The sequence below is a fragment of the Ornithodoros turicata genome, chromosome 7, assembly GCF_037126465.1.
Source record: "Ornithodoros turicata isolate Travis chromosome 7, ASM3712646v1, whole genome shotgun sequence".
In the NCBI taxonomy this organism is placed as follows: Eukaryota; Metazoa; Arthropoda; class Arachnida; order Ixodida; family Argasidae; genus Ornithodoros; species Ornithodoros turicata.
In genome coordinates this window covers 7,904,832-7,925,818 of record NC_088207.1, presented here as the reverse complement: position 1 = coordinate 7,925,818, position 20,987 = coordinate 7,904,832, and the positions used below count along the sequence as shown (strand labels likewise).

At 46.5% G+C, this 20,987-nt stretch overlaps 1 protein-coding gene across 3 annotated transcripts in view; it reads left to right on the top strand.

The window, feature by feature from the left end:
* The window catches only part of LOC135400186 (calcium-activated chloride channel regulator 1-like), a 456,140-nt gene that overhangs the window by 151,881 nt on the left and 283,272 nt on the right, over window positions 1–20,987 (top strand). The window contains exon 1 of one of the 3 annotated variants that reach the window (XM_064631925.1): window positions 14,424–14,545. The exons of the other annotated variants lie outside the window; for them this stretch is intronic. The gene's annotated coding sequence lies outside the window, so the exon portion shown is untranslated. Of the gene's footprint in view, window positions 1–14,423; window positions 14,546–20,987 lie in introns of those variants that run through there. 3 annotated transcript variants of the gene reach the window in all.

The following is a 20,987-nucleotide window of genomic DNA, read 5'->3' as shown; positions in this document are numbered from 1 at the left end:
GTAAAAAATAAGTCAAACCCGTTGACACGTATGCAAATCACCTACAATAGGTATATGTGAACGACTATAACCTGGACATCTTTTTCTCCATGAGGGCATTAGAGCGTTTAGTGCTGAAGTGACCCAGTCGACTCAGCGCTTACGACGTTTTATATTTTGCTTAAAGCTTGGTATGCATCTTGTCGAACTGCTTTTTTCCCCATTGTTTTTCTGTCGCTGGGTGTTTTTACACTGTATTTTATATTGATTGGTTTTGTCACCACCGTTTAGGCCAGTGGCTGTTGGTGGGCAGAATAAATAAATTAATTAATTGCGAGCCAACTACGGCAAGCTGTTGGCACTATCAACTTCATCACCACATCATCGCGGGTGAGACTAAAACTCTCTACGGACGAAAATCAATATTTGGGTGCTGATGGACCCATGGTCTCCCACTTTCGGGTGGTGAGCTTTCTGAAATTCTGTATTCACCACGTGAACATTCAATAGGCCTTTACCTATAGCGTATGGGCACCCTTTCGGCTTCACGGGCATTGTTGGACGACAAGCGAATTTATCACGACGACAATGGATGGCTTAAAGTAAATACATCCGGCAGCTCCTTAACCCGAGGCACTGAATTGGCTAATGACCCGTCCCTTTGACCTAATGAGCACTTCCGACGCGCAGCTAATTATACTCTCCGCACTTGCAGCTGGACTCGAAAAGCACTCAGCGCTCATTACCGTCCAGGGCTTGTGACCAATGACGACAGACACTTACGTGTGCAAGAGAATTGCGTGTTCTTATAATTTTCTTACTGTAGCGTTGTCGCCCACAAACAGTCATGCAGTGAGATTTATTTGCCGCGGAAGAACACACGAGTAGAAATTGGGGGGGGGATATTTATTATTATATAGAAAAAAACACGCACACACAACCACTACTGAAATTACGTAATGGCTCATGGCTAATCCACTCAAATGTAGCTCATTGTAGTGTCTCTTCGAATTTGACTAATGCAACGCTATGCCGCTGTACCTACACTCTTAAAAATGAACTTCACAGCATAGTACGCTCCTAGCCAACTATCATCTCGAATGATATCGTTATCTGCCATGATTTCTTGAAAACGAAAGGTGTACGCCTTTTTTGTGACACTTATGCTGTTCATAACTGTCACAAAAATGTCGTACTCCATTCGTTTTCAACAAATCGGGGCAGATAACGATATCATTCGAGATGATGAGTGGATAGGAGCGTGCTACGCGGTGAAGCTCATTTCTAAGAGCGTACCATAGAAAATAATCTCGATAGATTTCGCTGTAACTGGCGCTGCTACATAGCGCTGCTGATAAAAGTAGCGAATACAGTAGCGGCGATACTAGTACCGCCGCTACGGGCATCGGTATTCTTTACATGATCAGCGTGCTGCTGTTTCCATGCAAGGCTGTTGAAGATACTGTGCAAATAATTTTGGTGGATCTTCTCATTCGACTCCTTAGGTGCAATAAGGATAATTCACTACCCTCTCGACAACTGTGACATGCGTCGAGCCGAGCCAGTCCTTAGGCTCGTGAAGCGATACGTGGGAGATTTAGTGCATCGTACGCTATTGCATTTGCGTACCTAACGGATAGCGTGGTAGTTCTGCGCACTGCGCGAAGCTCTCATTATTCTACCGAGTGCGCTATCACCCTTATTCCTGCGCTCTCTTTATGTTTAACGCGTGCGAAGAACCACCATCGCTCTCCCTTATGTATGCAAAGGGCGGTAGCGTACGATGCACTATTAGGGTGTCATTATTATGGTGTCACTCACACCACAGACACGCGCCAGTCTATTTTTAGCCAACGACCATTACGTATACGACAACTACATGCATGCCGATGGGGCCATTACGACAGCGAAACCGTATCCCGTGTTTCTTCGCAGTATCTAAACAGGACGAGCAGTATATTGAACGAGAGTATACCAACTGGCTGTGCACGGTCAATGGAAACAGAACGCGGCCCCCCCACTGTCGTGGAGAACCACGAGGCGGAACAAAGCGATTGGCGGTAGCACGAGGCATGGATCCCGTGTAATTCAAGCCAACAACGGCGATTGAAGCTTATGAAGAATGTGAGAGAAAGAATATGTCTCCCTCACCAGTCACGAGGCACACACGGCTCGACCGATAGTCAGGTCGTGAGCGGAGGAAAGAACCAAGTGCCTCTTTTAGGCTTGAACTTTGTGTTTGTCTTGTAGGGGCGAGTACAGGATGCTCCGCCCCAGTGTTGGGAACTGGTGCAAGGTGGTCCCTTTGTTTCACCGGTGAGTAAGAAGGTGCCGTCACGAGTAGAGGGTCACGCGGGAGGTCGGACATGCACGCTCGTTGGAAGGCCTAGTCGGGAACACCTGCTGGCCGCCCGTTTATTCATGATAATGTGACCGTGATCAGGTGTCTCATTCGGGCATACTGGGAAATAAGATTTGACTGTGTGACTTTTCATTACATTGAAAAGTGAATAAACTGGCACGTCGTTCTTTGTATTGCGGGAGGGACGGAATGGGATCACGTTATAGTCATGGGGTACATCACCCAAGTATGACATAGCGGTAACCTATACGCTGAATTTCATTTAAGCCGTCATTCGAACATATTAGCGGCTTGACTTCTCCCATACGAATTTTGTCGTCGTGTTATTACATTTTGGCAACGACGTGGAACATTATTCACTCATCGCATCATCATTTCATATCACAGATTGACCATTGTGCCTTGAGTCAGTCACAAAATAAGTGACAAATATCTCCTCTTTCTCACTTTATGTTGGTGTTGTTACCATTCTCCATAGACTTGTTTTCCGCGCTGAGCGGTCTTCCATTGTCGCTCGCATGGTAACAGTGAGTTATAGTATATCGTGCGTTATCGCCTTGGCGTACGCAAGGGATAGCGTTTGTGGTTCTGCGCACGCGCAAGACAGCGCTTTGCGCATTGCACAGAACCACCACGCTATCCCTATCATAACGCTACCCTTACGCTAAGCTTACGTACGCAAAGGCGATAGCGTACGATGCTCTAAAACTCACTAATGTTACTTCGGAGAGTCTCCGTCTCAGCAACTCCTATCCTTTGCTGGATACCGTCTTCGCGTGACCTGCGTAACCCGTTCAATACCAGACGGCGGTCATTATTTTGTCCCTCCGCCTGTAATTTCTTGTGGACGATGGCCCTTTCTCTCTATACCTCCTCCATTGACTTTGAGTGCAACGAGAAAGTGTCTTCTGTTTGCAGTTGAAGGAATTGAATCGTTCTGAACGACGGTTGCACAAACAAACAAAACGAAAAAAGAAAAGAACTCGGAACACGTAACTAACACGCTTCTCGCCTGCCCAGATTCAGAATGGCGTCGCTGAAAATGGGAGCGAACGCATTTCTGTGTCAATTTAGATACATCACATTTGTTAATGGAAAGTGGTGGTCGCGGTGACGGCATTGCTTACCGTTGTTTCCCTCACTCATGTAGGAAGTTGAGGCGACAGGCCTAAAGGACTCCAGCACCGCTCTCGGACATTCCCACCATCACGATCATGTTCAGCATCGCCATCGCCGCTGCGATCATTCCCGTCGTCTCTCATCGTCATCACTCCACTCATCATTGTCACCACTCATATTAGACCCCCTAGCTATGGGGTAGCGTTCCACTCCTAGAGTGGAAAACCTCCCCACTTCATCATCAGAATATATCTGTTGGTGTTGTTGATGAAACGGCCCACGCTGGTGCTCAAATCAGAAGCGATCATAATCGGCACATTGGCACAGAAAGTGCGCTCGTGCTCTGTGTGTAGCTCTGATCGCTTTACAACAGCACATACACGATGACTGTAGAAATTCACTACGGAATTTGTGGATCACTACCCCAGGACACACTGGTCACTACGGGGTATGAAATGATGAGGTTATGTTATGTAGTATGACACTGCGAAGGCTCTGTTTACACAGGTAAAAGGCTCATTCCCTATACACAATCACTGCCTTCGCTGTGGCTGAATTTCCAACAACATTATTTATTAATAGGTAATTAATAATACGGATATTTAATACAATCAATACGTAATTATTTTGCAACGAAAAATTGTTGTTGCGGCTGCATGTCTGACACTCATCACTTCTAGTGACAATATTGTCACGGTTGAAACAGGAATGCAACGAGTAAAGGGCAACCTCCATGGAGCGAATTTTTGCAACGAAGTTCGCGCGGCAGACTGCCACGCGCATTCCGCCGCCAGTTGTTCGCCGGCACCAGCTCCATGGAGCGAAAAACCAGCGGACGGCGTCGGGAAGTCATGCTGTGATGTCACTGTTGCCAGGGTATAAGGTGAAAGCTTAGTGAAATCAGTTGCTCGAAAAAGTGCATTTAATGTCACAAATTTTGCAACTAAATGCAACAACTGTCTGAAAAGCTGCGCCCAGTAACGTACCGAAGGGCATATTCACTACTGCGAAAGGAAAACTTGTTTCTTGGCAGAGAATGCCTCACGTACTAACGATGTAGTTGGCGAAACAGCGAGCAGACGACAGCATCCAGTTGCAAGAAGAGGACGATGACGATGATTCACGAGAGCAGACGGCCACGTGCAGGCGATCTGGCGTATATTCGTAGCGGAAGAGCACTTTGATTGGTTCATCTGCAGTTGACGCTTCCGGAATCGCGGACGCTGGGCGAAAATATCTGGCATGGACAGATCGGCGGCGGACGCTCAATTTTTGACGCCTCGCGCAGGGCGTCCGACGCTGAGCGAAGTTCGCAGCTTTTTCGCTGTACATTCGCTCCATGGAGGTTCCCCTTAAGGTGAGCCGGCATGGCTGCGAATGTGCACGTGCTGAGGATCAAGTGGGCTGTAGAGGGGAGTTGGTACATATTCATCATGGCTGTGTCATGTATTGTTGGCACGTGCTGCTCATGCTTATCACCCTGCGAGGCGTATAATTGTTTTCTCATAAAATTCACCATTTGAGAGTCTGCAGTCGTGCTGTCTTCTTTATGTTCTAACAAGTCTGTCTTCGTCTCTCTGCTGCATACATCCATGACATGATGAGGATGCCATGCCCAACGTCTTCTTACGAGCCCCACGGACGAACTACGTCGAAGCGTCGGCAAAGATGGGGCCGGTGATTACTTCAAGACGGGAGAGCGATTTTCGGTACGACGAGTTTATCAGACGCACGATCGTTGTTCCGCCTTCTCAAGGTCACGCAATCCATCGCGGCCTCAGTAAAAAAAAAAAAAAAAAAAAAAAAAGCTAAAGAGAGAGTGTGGAAATGTTGGCTCCACAATTGTGATCCATTGGTCCTCTTTCATGCACAACTCACTCTACTCACCTGACTGTGAAAACTAAACAGTACGAAAATTTAACGTTTCTCCCAACCGCTGTAAGAGCCTTCCCCATCGCGTTCGTTTATGTTTGAACAGTGGCCTAGCCACGGTGGGGCTTGTGGGGGCTCGAGTCCCCTATCGGCAGGGGAGAAAAAGTAATATATATGGAGGGTCCATTGTGCGTGACGACTGCGAACGTTCTCGCAGTGATCGACGTCTATCGAAGCAGCATTCTTGAATCGTTTTGAGATTATGAGCTTTTCAAACTACTCCTGTGATGCGGCCTTGCCGGTCATGCCCCCCTCCATGTAATCGCGTCTCTCGCGGAAGACGGCGTGCTTCCTAAGCAACTTGTACCCTGCCACCAAGCTGCTGGCGTCTTCTGCAAGGAACAACCTTGGAATGCGCTACCAGTCGATGCGTCGAGCTCATTTTTCTTTTCTTTTTTACTATACGTGGAACAAGAATGACGCAAACATGCTGACACATCCTACGTACACGCTGTGCAGTTACAGCACTGAATAGAAAGTTTTAGTGCATCGTACGCTATCGCCCTTGCGTACGTAAGATATAGCGTGGTGGGTCTGCGCATTGCGTGAAGCTCTCTTCATGTTTTGCGTGTGCGCAGAACCACCAACGCCGTCCCTTACGTATGCAAAAGCGATAGCGTACGACGCGCTAAAATTCGCAGAGAGTTTTACATCGTACGCTGCCGCCATTAAGAGAACTTCGCGCACTGCGCGGACCCACCAACGCGATCCCTTACGCGGGTAAAGGCGACAGCGTACGATGTACTAAAATTATCTAATGTCATTAATATTGGAGACAATACTTCACTGTTGACTTGACGCGGTTTTATGGATATTTCCTGAAAAGAGCAACATGAAAACTGTGCACAACGAAGCATTTCAACTCTGTGACGAAAATGTCCCAGGAACAACGGCTCACGTTACCATAATGAAACTTGATACGCCACTGCCACATGCAGTGCATGCCTACTAACATAAACATGTCCATGTCATAGATTATCTATCCATCTTTTGTCATGGTCACCGACGCCCAGTTGCGCGGAGTCCCGTTTCGCCAACTGATCCATGTCACGGGAAGAAAGAAGGCGCTTTCTGGGCAAATAGTCAACAATGTACAGGTCCCGACAAAAGTTTACGGTACACGCGAGCGGTCTATTTTCTCCTCGGTACGACACCCTAGCGGCAAGCGGAAGCTGGCGAAATCAGGCCAGTTCACTGCCTCAGAGGGGTGGACGACTGCGCTCTTAGCGACACACAGCGGTAGTTTCGGTATGATTACTGTTGTATGTGCCCGCAAAGTGAGTTGGATTTTACTGTTGTGCTCGCCAACAACACGTGATTCAACTATTGTTGAGACAGGGAGCTCGCCGCTATCATCGTGATAACAAGGATGAATCATAGTGGCAACACTTTACGGTGTATTGCTTTTATTGGAAAGCCATGATATGTAGACAAGAGAAAGAAAGGTACCTGGTAAACAGTTGCTTTATTATGGACGACGCGTGACGAGCTGATAAACAATTGACGCTGACATTGATAATTGATTGATTGATAAACAACTGACGTGAGTCACGAGTTGTTGACGAGCGCAACAGTTAAATCCAACTCACTTCGCGGGCACATACAACAGTAATCATACCGAAACTACCGCTGTGTGTCGCTAAGAGCGCAGTCGTCCACCCCTCTGTGGCACTGATTTCGCCAGCTTCCGCTTGCCGCTATGGTGTCCTACCGAGGAGAAAATACACCGCTCGCGTCTTCCGTAAACTTTTGTCGGGACCTGTACAACAGTCACACAGGCTAAAAAAAACGCAACATACAACTTTGTAGTTTATATATGTTCGCACAGGCACAACAACTGTAAATAATGCAGACCGGACACATTCGTGCAGATTACTTCAGGCACATTTCTCTGCCTCAATGTACTTACCAGCTGCCTTTTTAGCTGCGTACACTCGTACCCGTGTATTTTGGGCTAATATATTCACGAAATCAGTAGAACAAACGGGAACATTAGCACACATATGCTCAGGTACATATCGTGTCTGAGAAATTGGAAGAAGAAATGTCTATGAAGTGGTATAATGAGTAAGCAGGCTATAGACACTAAAACAGATTGTGATGGTGGTGACGACACCGGCTTGAGATGAGATGATACGACAGAGCTTCACCGCATAGCACACGGTCGTAGCCAACCATCATCCCGAATGGCAACGTTCTCTCCGTTGATTTGATGAGAATGGTTGGCGTACGTCATTTTTGCCGCAATCATGAACTACATAATACCACAAAAATAGCGTTCGACTCCCGTTTTCAGCAAATCAGGGCAAAGAACGTTGTCACTGGGGATGATGGTTGACTGGAAGCGTGCTATATGTGGTGATGTTCATTTTTAAGAGTGTACGCTACGACCGCTTGTCCCTGCGCAGGCGAAAGGGGAAAGTCCGGATAAACCACGTGACGAAGTATCTGTCCACTCACGAGGCAGCAATGAACGTGTATTTGAAGACCGGCACGGGTCCACAGAGGCAATTGCGCGTGTCTCAACCTTGAAATGGTGCTCTCTTACTTGGGAGAAGGCGCTTATCGCGAGCTAACGACCCAAGCAGCACAATGTACTGAAAGTCGAGTGCAATAGGGGTGGCCGGCATGTGTCTTATCAATGTCCTTTAGTTTCACAAGTCTGTTCAAGGCCTTCCACCTACCCGCCCACCCCTATTGCACTCGACTTTCAGTACATTGTGCTGCTTGGGGAAGGTTGGGTCTCTCGTTGACACGGGCACGTGACACGTTGCACGTGACGCGTGACGCGCTTTTTTTTGTTAACGGGACATAGACGTAATCTCTCGCTCGCGTAACGACGAACGGTGTCGCCTGCCTATAACGAGTGTGTTCACGTGCTCACAGGCTTCATCGCCTACATGGCTCATGATCTAACGAAGCGCGAGGCACTCGTGAACTCCAGAACGTGGTGTATGACGCGCTCTTTTCGATAACGTGACAGGGGCGTAATCTCTCGGTCCAGTAACGATCGAACGAGATCGTTTGATGTCGCGGGGGCGCAGGATGATGCCGCTCCCGCTGCCGTGGGGCTTCGCTACCTGAAAAGCTAGGTTGACCGCGACTTCGGCAGAGGACGGGTCTGTCAAGGCTCGTTCCTGCAGTGATCATCCTGTGGTCATAGAGGAAGTGATCTAGGGCTCGGTGGGATGACTCCGCATTGTAGGAATTACGGGGACTGTCACCCAAATTTGTTGCATGCAGGCGATCGACCGAGGCGGCTCCTCCCGACCATGCACAGCGCGGTTCGAACGCCAGCTCTGGGGGCGGATGGGGCCGGTATTTGAGCTCTGCCATGAGGTCGCCTTGTATTGAACGAGCCTCTTGGGCCAACGCCTCAAGGGGAAGTAACGCGATCGGCTCTTAAATAGGGCCGGAGGCATGGGCGGCACTGATGGATAGCCCGTGCGATGCGCTGCTCTTCCGTAGCAGTGGGATCCGCTCTGCTGTACAGATCCGCAAACCCCGAACGAATTCAGATAAGCTTTCCACAGGATGTTGGGTACGCTTATGCAATTCCTCTAAGACACGGTATTCGTAATCCGGGGCCCCACGTTGGGCGCCAGTTGTGGAAACCTAAGTTCCCACAACCCGGGGCGTCAGGCCGTCCGTTACGCGCGCGAAGGAACAAGCAGCACAACAGATTCAATCAAGTAACATAGGTTTATTTTACCTTCTTATCCAACCAGCTTGCACGCGCCAAAGCAGAAACCAACAGGCTGCCCCTCAGGACCGTTGCGCTCCTTTTTTAAACCAACACTCCGGTTAAGCCCCCTTACAACCGGTACGCCGTTCGGGTGCTGCCCTCTGCTGTATTGAAGTGGCAGCAGTGCCACAACCTCTAAAAGTAAAGGGATAGGATAACCTCTAACTAGCGTAACCGAGCATTGACACGGCATTGCACAACGTCGCGTTATACCGGGATGTGTTTGGCTGTCAAGATAGAAAGTATGCCGAAAATACACTGAAATTCATTCTCAAATCTGCTCTTTCTCTCCACTGTACGCGGTAATGTTTGTGGACAGATACTTAGGACAGATCAAATAGGATGTGGCTACTTCGTCTCCCGGCTGAAATCTGAGAGTACTCCGCTGACACAGTACACATAACCTGGATACACATAACACATAACGCTGGATTTCTACCCACCTACATAACATTGAGAGTTTTTTCTCAGCTCGTTACCGATTCATATGTAACCTATACAGCAGGAGTTATGTTTTCCTTAACATTTCCTCTTAAAACGTAACTCTTGCTGTAGAGGTTATACAGGGTGTCCCAGACAACGTGTCATTGAATTATAATAAAAAAACAACGCCACCTAGAATCATGCGGTCAACAGCATTTGTTCTTATTAGGTTTTTGCCACCTCCTAATGTCATGTGCTCCAAGTTTAATTATGTAAATATTTGCGAACTGAACTCGGAAATTCGCCAAGTAAAGGTCGCTTTTTTACCCCACCAATATGAAGAGCATGCCGAATTCACTCAAATTCATGATAATTCACAGTGATATTCACGAGCTATCCCATCGGAAAAAATAGCCGAATATCATGCTTTTCGGAGCACCGGACCATAGCGCGCGATTACTTTTTGAGCGCAATCGCTCTTAGTGCGACGAAAGGAGGTTCCGAAGCCAGCTCACATAGTGATAGTAGAAAAAGTAAGTTCCTAAAATTGGGAGAGGGAAAGCATTATCCGAGCGAAAGTCGGACGTGATAAGCCGCGCCAGTTTTATCTCTTTCTGCGATGTCGGGGAGGGCTGGGTTTCCAACCTCCTTTCGTCGGACTGACAAAGGTTGCGGGGTGTTTCAAAAAACGTGTGATTCGGACTTTATGAAAAAACGGGGCGACGGAAAAATACGGGGTAAACGGCATTTGTGTGCTAACTGAATTTGCCACCTTGTAAAAATATTTTCATTTGACTTAAATTAAAAGAAATTGAATTTCTTTAATTGAACTCCAAAATTTCCCAAGTCAACCTAACGTTTTTTTTACAGAATTAGAGAGTCCGTAGCGAACTTAGTCAGATCCACCAAGAAATCCGCTCGATATTGCAAATGGAACTGCCAAAAAAAAAGTCCCGAAGTTGAGGCTTCGGAGTTTCGGGTATTCAACGGCGCACCAAATCAGTCGCAAAGATGCGCAAAGGGCAGGACATGTTCCTGCCCCCATGGAGCTAGAACAGTTTATCGCCGGACCGGCGTCCAGCACAAGACGCGCCGATAACAAGGCGGGTGACATTCCAACATACGTTGATAAGCGGCAAACAAAAATGATTCCGCCTCTGTTTTCCCGCCCTGCTTTTTTTTCGACCTTCTATCTTTCATGTGGGCAGGAGCAAGTCCTCCTCTCCACAAATCTTTGCGTCTGGTTTCGTGCGCCGTTGAATACCCGAAACTTTGAAGCCTCAATATCGGGACTTTTTTTGGGCAGTTCCATTTGCAACATCGAGCGGATTTCTTGGTGGATCTGACTAAGTTCGCTACAGGCTCTCTAATTCTGTAAAAAAAACGTTATGTTGACTTGGGAAATTTTGGAGTTCAATTAAAGAAATTCAATTTATTTTACTTAAAATCAAATGAAAATATTTTTGCAAGATGGCAAATTCAGTTGCCACACAAATGCCGTTTACCCCGTATTTTTCCATCGCCCCGTTTTTTTATAAAGTCCGAATGACACGTTTTTTGAAACACCCTGTATGAAAATTGCCACGAAAAGGCGTACGCCCCCTCTCTCTTCGAATCAGAAGCGGTAACCCTATCATTATTCCCCTATCTCTTATTATAACCCTATCTCAAGATCGAAAGTATGCCGAACATACAACGAAACTAATTCTCAAATCTACTCTTTCTCTGCACTGTACGCGGTAATGTCTGTACACAGGTATTTATGAAGTAGGGTGTAGGGGAAGAAATCCCTCTATTTATCGGAATGTGATATTGCTGGAAAGAAACAGATAATGACGCCAACTGTTCCTGTCATAGACACTGGTGGTAAATGCGAAGAAAGGATGACTCTGGTGTCTCAGGTCACATTACCGAGAAGTGAGTTCTCTGGCGAGCAGATGAGGAAGTCCGCCAGATGACGTGGATCGAAACAAGTTGCCCCGTCCCATGGATTCATACGATCACATGCAACACGACAAAGACACCATGCAATTTCTGAAATTGTATCCTAGAAGAACGGTATTCATACTACTTTTCATAACATGGGAGACGTGGCCAGAACACACAGAAAAAAGAATTTCCTACTTGTTATTCCTCGTAGTTACTTGTTAATCAGGCGTCTTCCTCAGTTTCACAGACTCTCATAAGCTAAGCACACACACACACAAATAGAGATACGGTGATGAGATGGGGCTGATGCCAGCCAGCAGGCTGGGCGCTGCCCCAGTGCCACTTGTACGCACAAGCACACGTACGTACGTACGTACGTATGTACGTAGCTAAGCACAATCGAATATTTAGGAATATAATTTGTGTTATTCAGTGCATTCTTTAAACTTTTTTTACCTCACATTCGCGAAACACAAACAGGCATGTATAACATATTGCATGACACGGGCTACGAAGGTAGTTCCCGTCATAGAGTCAGTTGCAAAAATAGTATGAACGTTGCGTTTCACAACTTTATTGCTCGGAGGAGATACAAAAAAAGCTTGGTATCTTTTGAAACAGGAATACGAAAATATATCGGAAACGTAACGAGATATCACCATGATCATTGCACTCAAACGTACCGCCGATTTTGCTTTAATTCATGTTGATGGTGATGTTTGCGAAAAATAATAATAGGGAGACATTGAATTCGTCACACGACAAATTCGGCGGCTCCAATAAATAGACCCCCCCCCAAAAAAAAAAACAAACAAGAAATAAATATAACGCCGCTTTCGCGATGCTTCGCTTTCCTTTAAGCTGTTTGTGCCGTCGGTGAATAATTCCTGGAAAGATAGAGTTACCTTACCTTACACAGGTTGCCGAACACGATCTAGTTATATTCTCACATTTAATACGTACGATGCACTGTAGGTATGTGAGCCACGCAAAAAGAAGAAATAATAATATCATTCGTGAGTCAGTGCATGCCAACGTACTTATTAATGTTCTTTGCACACTCGCTTGCTGGCGGTACACGGGCGATTATCTTTGAAGCCTTTGATTGTTTACGGAGGAGCTTGATGCTTAGGGAAAAGTTACATGATATTTTTTTTTCTTTCTATAAATGCTTCATTACGGAGGTTATTCACACGGGTGGACTCTTCCTACTCATACTCCCGGGAAAAGCGTATCAAACGTAGTTTTTCGTCTATTCAAACGCCTTGTTAGAGAAGCCTTCGTGTGGCTGGAAGAATGGAAGCCTCCTAATTCCTGTGAGACCTAAACTTTGCTGCAGTATGCCAACAACACTCAGAAAGCTGTCTATTCTTCTTGCACGGAGGCGTGAAAGTTAAGGTTCATATTTGCATGTTTGCATTCTGCCTGGGGTGGTTAGATATTGTTGGCTACAGTCGGAGAGACGAACAGGATCCAACATTATAATGTGAGGAGCAAATGGGCTCATCTGCACCATCAGCGTCATCATATCCATCACCTTCATCTTTACCCCCATACCTTGACGCATTAAACGCATTAAATCCCACTCTCAACCTGACAATATCTTCTTCAAATGTGTTACTGCAATAACAACAACAGCAACAACAACTTTATTTTAATGTTGATGATTGGGGAGTTTCATCGCCAGGGGCGATGTTCTACCCCATTGCCGGCGGTATTCTGGTGAAATGGAAAAGGAGTCGCCTCACAGTGTGGACTGAAGTCCTACACCCTTAAAAAAATGAACTTTGCCACATCACACTCCTAGACAACCATCATCTCGAACGACGTCGTTCTTTCCCCCGATTTGGTGAAAACGGGAGGCGTACACCGTTTTTGTGGCATTATGCAGTTTATAATTGCCACAAAAATGGCGTACGCCCCCAGTTTTCATCAAATCAGGGGAGAGAACGTTGTCATTCCGGATGACGGTTGCCTAGAAGTGTGCTATGTGGTGAGGGTCTTTGTTTAGAGTGTACGGTATCCAATAGGCTTCCGCATAATATCCACAAATTTGTCTTTGACTTAATGTTTTCGCCGATTCAAGCGGCAATGGAATTCAGGAAAGCGTACACAACGAAGCAATTTGTGATCTCACTCATGCGGGTATATAGAAACTCGTGTTGTCGGTGGCACAGGAGATATAATTTGCTCCGAGCTAATGCCATTCATCCGGGCAGCCGATTTGTACCACGTTCCAGAGACTCTCATTGTGAGCAAAATAATCGTCGATGGCGGACAACGCCCCGTCACGATTTGGCATGGCTGCCATGCACGCTGTTTGCGACTTACTAGAAGGAGCTGATGCCTTATCTCACCGTGCTTCGGAAGCTCCTTCTTGTTTTTTTTCTGCCCTCATTTCTTTTGGCCGAATTCGTGATCACGCGTTGAAGGGCATTGTGGATTTCCAGGAACATTCCATCGGCCGACTCCTCCTGTTTTGACCGCCTCGTGGTATGCTAGTGTAGCCGAGAAAAGCGCGTGAAACCAAGCGACGGAGCGATATCCAAATTGTATACCGCTCCGTCGCAAGGGCAGAATTTTGACGCATGGCGTCGCAAGGGCCACCCGTCATTCCGAATGATATCGTTGTGTCTCCTGGCTGTTGATAAGATGAGGTTATGTCATGTTTAAGAAGAATCGGGAATTGATTTACACGCGAGGTGAGTCCACCCACAATCTGCCATTCGAGAACAAGATGACGACGGATGCGCGAGACGGTAGCGTGTCCTAGTGGGAGTTTCCCTAAGCAAATTGGTTGGCACGGGAAACAGAAGCTTCCATGGAGCTAACATTCGGGCTATTGAATGGCGGAAAAAAAAAAAGAATGGGCACATGAGTGACGTGACACAATGCGCGTGAGGTATGCTGTGCCCTTCACGTATCGCGCGAGGAACGCCATGCACGTGTTTTATCACGTGCGCTTCTCGACGAGCGCCCCGCCCCTCGTTAGCTCGTTAGACGTGCCAGCGATTAAGCCCTCTGGGCACGAAAACCTGAGCCCGACCCGATGAGAGGTGGGTGCTAATTTTATATATATTCATTTTTTTATCATTATTTCTTTATTATTATTTTTTACGTTTGGGAACGCGCCCCACCAGAGACGCCTGCAGGCTGGATTCTGACCCCACAGTTCTTAGGTGTCTCCGGTTTGCCTGCGCTCGCTGAACAATAGTTCAAGCAGTGCAGCACTTCTTTATTCGTTTTGTCACTGCCGCTCGTGCCCTTTGCATTCTCGTATTCATTTTGTAACGGTGCAACAATAGTTTCACACGAGTTGACGGCCGGCCTGCACTTGTTGGATAGGAAGTGCAATACGAGCAGGCGACGCGTCTGTAACGCCGACGGTTCCTTGACACGTGTGCGCTTCAATACCAGCAGGGCCGGTGTTAGGGGTGTGCGGGGCCTGAGACAGAGGCACATCGCGGGGCCTGTTTCACACGGTTAAGTGCATACTTGATATTTAACAAAAAACGTAATCCCTGGTTGAGAGCTTCGTGCGCGGACCCTATGCAAGCGCGGGGCTTAGGCGGTCGCCTTACTCGCCCCCTCCCCCTTATCGCCGGCCCTGATACCAGTTGCATTGTCGCGATAAACACGTGGTTAGCGATAATGCGGTTATGTTTGAAACCTACCGAACGGATGATTGGAGTTTTTGTCTGTGCGCGAAGCATACCGCACTTGTCTTTACTGTGCTGGAAAGAAGCGCAAGCTTTGGAGCGGTCAAGAATCTTTTCTTTTATTTTTTTTATTTTTAGTAGAATGCATACGTCGTCAACTCGTCGTGTTCCCCAGGGATCCGTCCTGAGTCCGCTGTTATTTTTAATTCTTAATTATATACCTTCTTGCGTAAATCCTCCTGTCACAATAAGATTGTTTGCAGACGATTATTTGGTGCACTGTCCCATAGAAACCAGTGAACAACAAGTGCTTCTTTCTAAGCGCCTTGATAAGATTACGAAATAGTGTCTTGACTGGGGCATGACCAATAACTGCAAGATATCAGTATTTTGCTGTCTGAAATATAAGAAATTAATTTTACAACATGATTACACCATACAGGGACAAAAACTCAAAAAGTTATCAGACTTTAAGTACATGGGAGTCACGTGAAATCTGTAATAAAGCAAAACGGAGACTTTGGATGATAAAAAGGGAAATGAAACTTAGCACAAGAGAAACTAAGCTGATAGCATACACCACAACAGTGCGTCCAATCTTAGAATACGCAAGTATTGCTTGGGACCCCGACATAGCAAAACTAGAAAACTAAATAGAACGAATACAAAGGACAGCTGCACGATTTATCGTGTCTAGTTACAGACGAACCGCGTCAGTGTCAGAAATGATGAAGCGTTTACAATTGCAACCCCTAGCAATGCGACGTAAGGTTGCTAAAGTTAAATTTCTTTTTCTCGCTTACCACCAAAAGCTAAGTATTGACACTACCAGGTATGTTACCCATTCAGAGTCAGAGTTTGCCATAGTAAATACATTAAGTCGTACACACCGTGCATTCATACATTCAAATACTCCTTTATCCCGAACGCCATCTGTGGAACAGGTTGCTTTAGTCACTAGCATAGATGATGTGGATGCGTTCGTTGAAGCACTGCGCGTTGGCCTGGAAGCGCGCATGCAAAGCGTCCATGCGCTTTTCTTTAGTTGTTTTGTAAGTGTTATTTTACTTTCACCTGTATATGACCCCCGTGTAACAGTCCCTATGCATGGACTAACAGTACTGCTAAATAAAAATAAAAATCGTCGTGCACTGTCTATGTCACTGCTTCACATCTGAATGCCAACATATGGTTTATGCAGTTCCTTATCGGTGACAGGCATAAAAAGTGACAACTGATTTAAAGAGTCGCACATTACTGTTATTTGACAGCCCGCTGACATCAACGGTGCAACTGAATCATTCCTCCTTCGTTAAGAGGAAATCTTCGCTCGCCATGAAAGTGGCGGAACACTCTTAAAACAGAACCTCACCGCCGCTCCTACCCAATCATCATCTCGAATGACATCGTTTTCTCCTCTGATTTGCTGGACACGGGAGGCGTACACCGTTTTTGTGGCAATTATGAACTGCATAAGTGTCACCACGGTCCCTTGATAGCTTCCTGGTCACGCAGCTTCTCGGTAACTCTATGGGGAAGCTTTGCCCAGGGACCGGAGCGCCCGCGTGGTGGCGCTGCCATCGGAACGCGGGAGAGAGACGTCTGCGTCTCCCATTGCAGTACACGATTTTCGGCTGTTGTCGCGTTATAACCGTGTGCTAGCAGTATGTCAGAGACATGCTGTGTTACCAAATGTCGCTCTGGGTATTCGGGGGGTGTTAAAGTATACATGTTCGCTTTTCCTGCGTATTCTGACCGTGGTGTCACACACACACACATACACAAAAGGCGCACGCCTCTCGTTTTCAACAAAGCAGGGGAAGAACGATGTCATTCGAGATGATGATTGGGTAGGAGCGCAAGTTCGTTTTTAAGAGCGTATAATGTTAAAGCAGATCTTCACCGCATAGTGCGCTTCTAGCCAACCACCATTCTGAATGCTATGATTCTGTGTCGTGATTTGTTTAAAATGGGAGGAGGCGCCTATGTTGGACACATTATCCGAGTCCAAAGATAGGCACCTCCTCCCATTTTCAGCAAATCACGACACAGAATCATATCATTCGGAATGGTGGTTGGAGCGTGCTGTGTGGTGAAGTTCTGTTTTTACAGTGTATATTTGCTCGCTCTTGAGGCACAGAAAGCTGCTTACGGTATTCCTCGAGCTTGTGATGAAAGAATGAGTGTCCCAAGTGGACGATGTTGCTTCTTGGGGCCCCACAGTCTTGATATTGGAACCAAAACTACCAACCAAAAGAACCTTCCATGTCCATCATGGCTACGAAGAGAACGTGAACCACGTGAACCACCAATAATTTCGACCTTTTGACGTGCACCGGAAATCTCCGACACACTGTGCTCGAAACAATGCTTACCTCCCCCACATTGCTACCGTCCTTGGCCAATATTGAACCCGCGGCATCTTTCTTTTCTTTTTTTTTCTTCTTCTTCTTCTTATGGTTGGTTTTGCCATTTCGCCGCCCGCAAATCATGTACGGCCGCAGTTTAGACACCGTCCTTTGTCTGCTACAATGATATCGCATTTCGTAGTGCGCCGAAGAGTACAGTGGATTTTGTTATTATTTGAGAATGAATGAAAAAGTGTCCAACAAGGTGTGTGCCCCCCGTGGACACTGTTCATGTGGACACACCGAGAAGAGGAAACAAGAAGACCGCGCCAGAGAATGTAGAACTGCGACGACTTCCCTCGGAGTTCACAAAAACGATCACGAAAACGAGAATGATTTTCAGTGATGAAGCGACAAGCGCTCTGGATCAACGTGCGCATCCTGCTACACCCACTCTACCCCTTTCCTGTTTCCTAATTTTGTTTGTTTGTTTGTTCTTTTTTTGGTCTAGCTCATCTTTTTTTTTTTTTTTCGCCCACAAACGCGTTTTGGGGTAGCCAGTTCTGACTGGGTCGGGACTAACCTCTTCATACTTTTCTCTCTTTTTCCAATCCAATCCAATCCAATCCAATATGTCATTCAAAGTTCATATACGTATCGTGCGGTCAGGTAATCACGTCCACGGCGGCCGAGCTCTGTGGGAAACCTCACATCTGGGTAACTTTTATAATCCATAAAGCGGCTTTAACACACTTCGTTCTGCACAAAGCATAAACAGCCTCGTTGTGTTCAGGGCATCATCGTGGCGTGCAAACACAGCGGTCGCAAAAGCGGCACGCGATACGCCTCCAGCGGATCCCTATAGTTATATTGGCATTGGTGGATATGGCGCAGTTGATCGATTGAAAATGGCAGTCATCGAAAAACGAGACAGCGGCGGGTTTTGAACCACGCATCTCTCAATTACCCGTCGAGCGCCCTAGTCAACAATTGCTTATATTATATTAAATTACAGCCTCAGAACGATTCCTTTCCATCATGTTCAGCTGACAGAAAAGCGAACCTGTGCACACTCACGCGTAAAATATACTCTGTGAGTCCCACTTCCTAACCTTAAGAAAAGGGAGGAGTAAAGGGGCGCCTGGGGCGCTCCTTTGCCTACACTCTTAAAAAAAGGGTGTACTCCTCACTCCCTCAAGGGGGTAGCATAACACCTTTCTCCCTACTGGAGAGTAATATTACTCCCCGGCAGGGAGAAGGTGTTATGCGACTCCCTTGAGGGAGTGAGGAGTACACCCTTTTGAGCGTAATTGTGCTCTTCAAAAGGGTGTTATATATGTGGCAAAGAAAGGAGTTAAAGTACACCCTTTTTTTTAAGAGTAATAGTCTCGCTAACAGGTCCTCATCTCCACCAATTGTCTCTACCTGTAAAAGCTTCACTTCACAGGCTAATGTTGAGTACCGCATTCTGGAACGCGTTTCTATATGTGAGACCAGTGTCGCACCTATATCAACACGCTTAACTTATAAAGTAACAGAGGATTGACGTCACATTGGGATGTGATTCTTTTCACGCATCGACAATGTGCTCAACCTCAACTTCTTTCTTAAAGGGGCTGTAAAGCGAATAGAAACCGTGTGTGTTTCTAAAAGCTTGTAACGTGAGTAATTTGGATACGTACTAGGTGCGTTATACATTGAGCCTTCATTTAGCAATCGTATATTTAAAAATTCGCTGCGCCCAGCGTTCATCCATTGAGAACGCACGGATCTACGCTAGCCAGCTGCACTATATGCTTCGCAGTGTCGTGAAATCGCCCCCCCCCCCCTCCGGGTCATTGACACTGATAAATCCTGCTGATATAATTTTGCAACATATGATAAGATGGCGCACACGTCATCATCGTATAGCATTTCTTATCGGCGATTTCTTCTTGACGTGTGGGGCTGACATCGGCGAGCAGCCAGGGCCCAATATCCCCCAACCATTTTATGCCAATATTCGCCTCAATATCCTCTCTACACGGTTACGTGCCATTTTGTCCCATCCTAATCCAAACTCCTCTGATAATGAAACGAGTTGAGTTGATTGTTATCGAATGAAACGTTTTCGGTGATCAATGAATGTTGAAGATAAAAAGTGCGATTGATTCCCCTACAGGATGGATGCGGTATGGGATCTGTTGCTACTACACTCTCACAAAGAAACCGGATAGTAAGGGTCAAAAATCGTCAAATTTTTTACCCATATTCTAAGGGTCAAACACCTTACGCATAAAAGTATGACGGATAGTAAGCGTAAAAAATCGTCAAATTTTTTACCCCTATTTTAAGGGGTGTTCGATGCCGGTTATTCTATGGGCTGTTTGGCTACTCTTGTGATACCGCTTACTGTACCTAAAAATACCACATAGTATGCGTCAAACCTGAGCACCGTAGATGTCACGTGACCTCGCGGTCCTTGTACAGTCAACGGCTGCAATTGTGAAATGACCCGCAATGCGGTTTTCCGGCGGCTGTTCTGGAAAAGGGTATGTGGTTCCCGATTGCCAAAAGCATCAGAAAGAAGTTTCCAGAGCAGTAGACGGAAAATCGGATTGCCTGTCAATTTTGCGTTGCAGCTATTGCCTGTCCAAGGGACGCTGACATCACGCGGCGCCTAAGGTTCCCAGATATGATGCGTATTGTGCGGCATTCTGGCGGTGCAATTCTCTGTGCAAAGACGGCATACCATGCGAAATTGTTTCATGGGAAAAAAAGGACAGCTGCTACAACAAGATCTCGATGATACGAATCTCACAGGGCATGAAGAAACAGCTGGTATCATCCGAGACTCGTCAGCAGTACCACATAGGTGCACGAGGCATGAATACGGACGGAAGCCCGTTCACTTTTATGTGCTATCGCTTAAAATATATCCATGGTATAGGCATAGCTTGAAAGGCGCTCATCCAAAAGACTTGGCAATTCACAGTATACAGGGTGTCTCAGTTAAATCCCCGGGCTAGATAATTCGCGAACGGGTGCAGCAATCGAAGAACTTTCTTTTTTACAAGTATCTGTCCGATACCACCTACAAGCTGCGAACCGTGTGAATGAGTGGGAGGCGCTCATTGTTTAAATAAAAATTCAAATGAGTTGCTTGAAAAACATAACTTCTAAAGCAGGGCGCGGTCGGCATTAAAATGGGTACTGCGCCTTTTGGGACCTTCAGTGGACACCATTGACAGAAAAATCTGCTACCGAAGCGGGTCATATGTAGCAGTAATTAATTGGTTTCGGTGCGCCCTTTCTCTGTTATGATCGCACGGACGAAACACAGTTAATCACATAGTATCTTGGTATCACGTGCTTTCCATTTTTTCTTCAGCACTCCCCATTGCGAAGTAAGCTCTAGAACACGTAATTCATTGATGGATAAGGGAGTGGAAGAGCGTCCTTTTGCGCTTCACCACGACCAGCCGCGACAAAAAAATGCAAACCTAAACCAA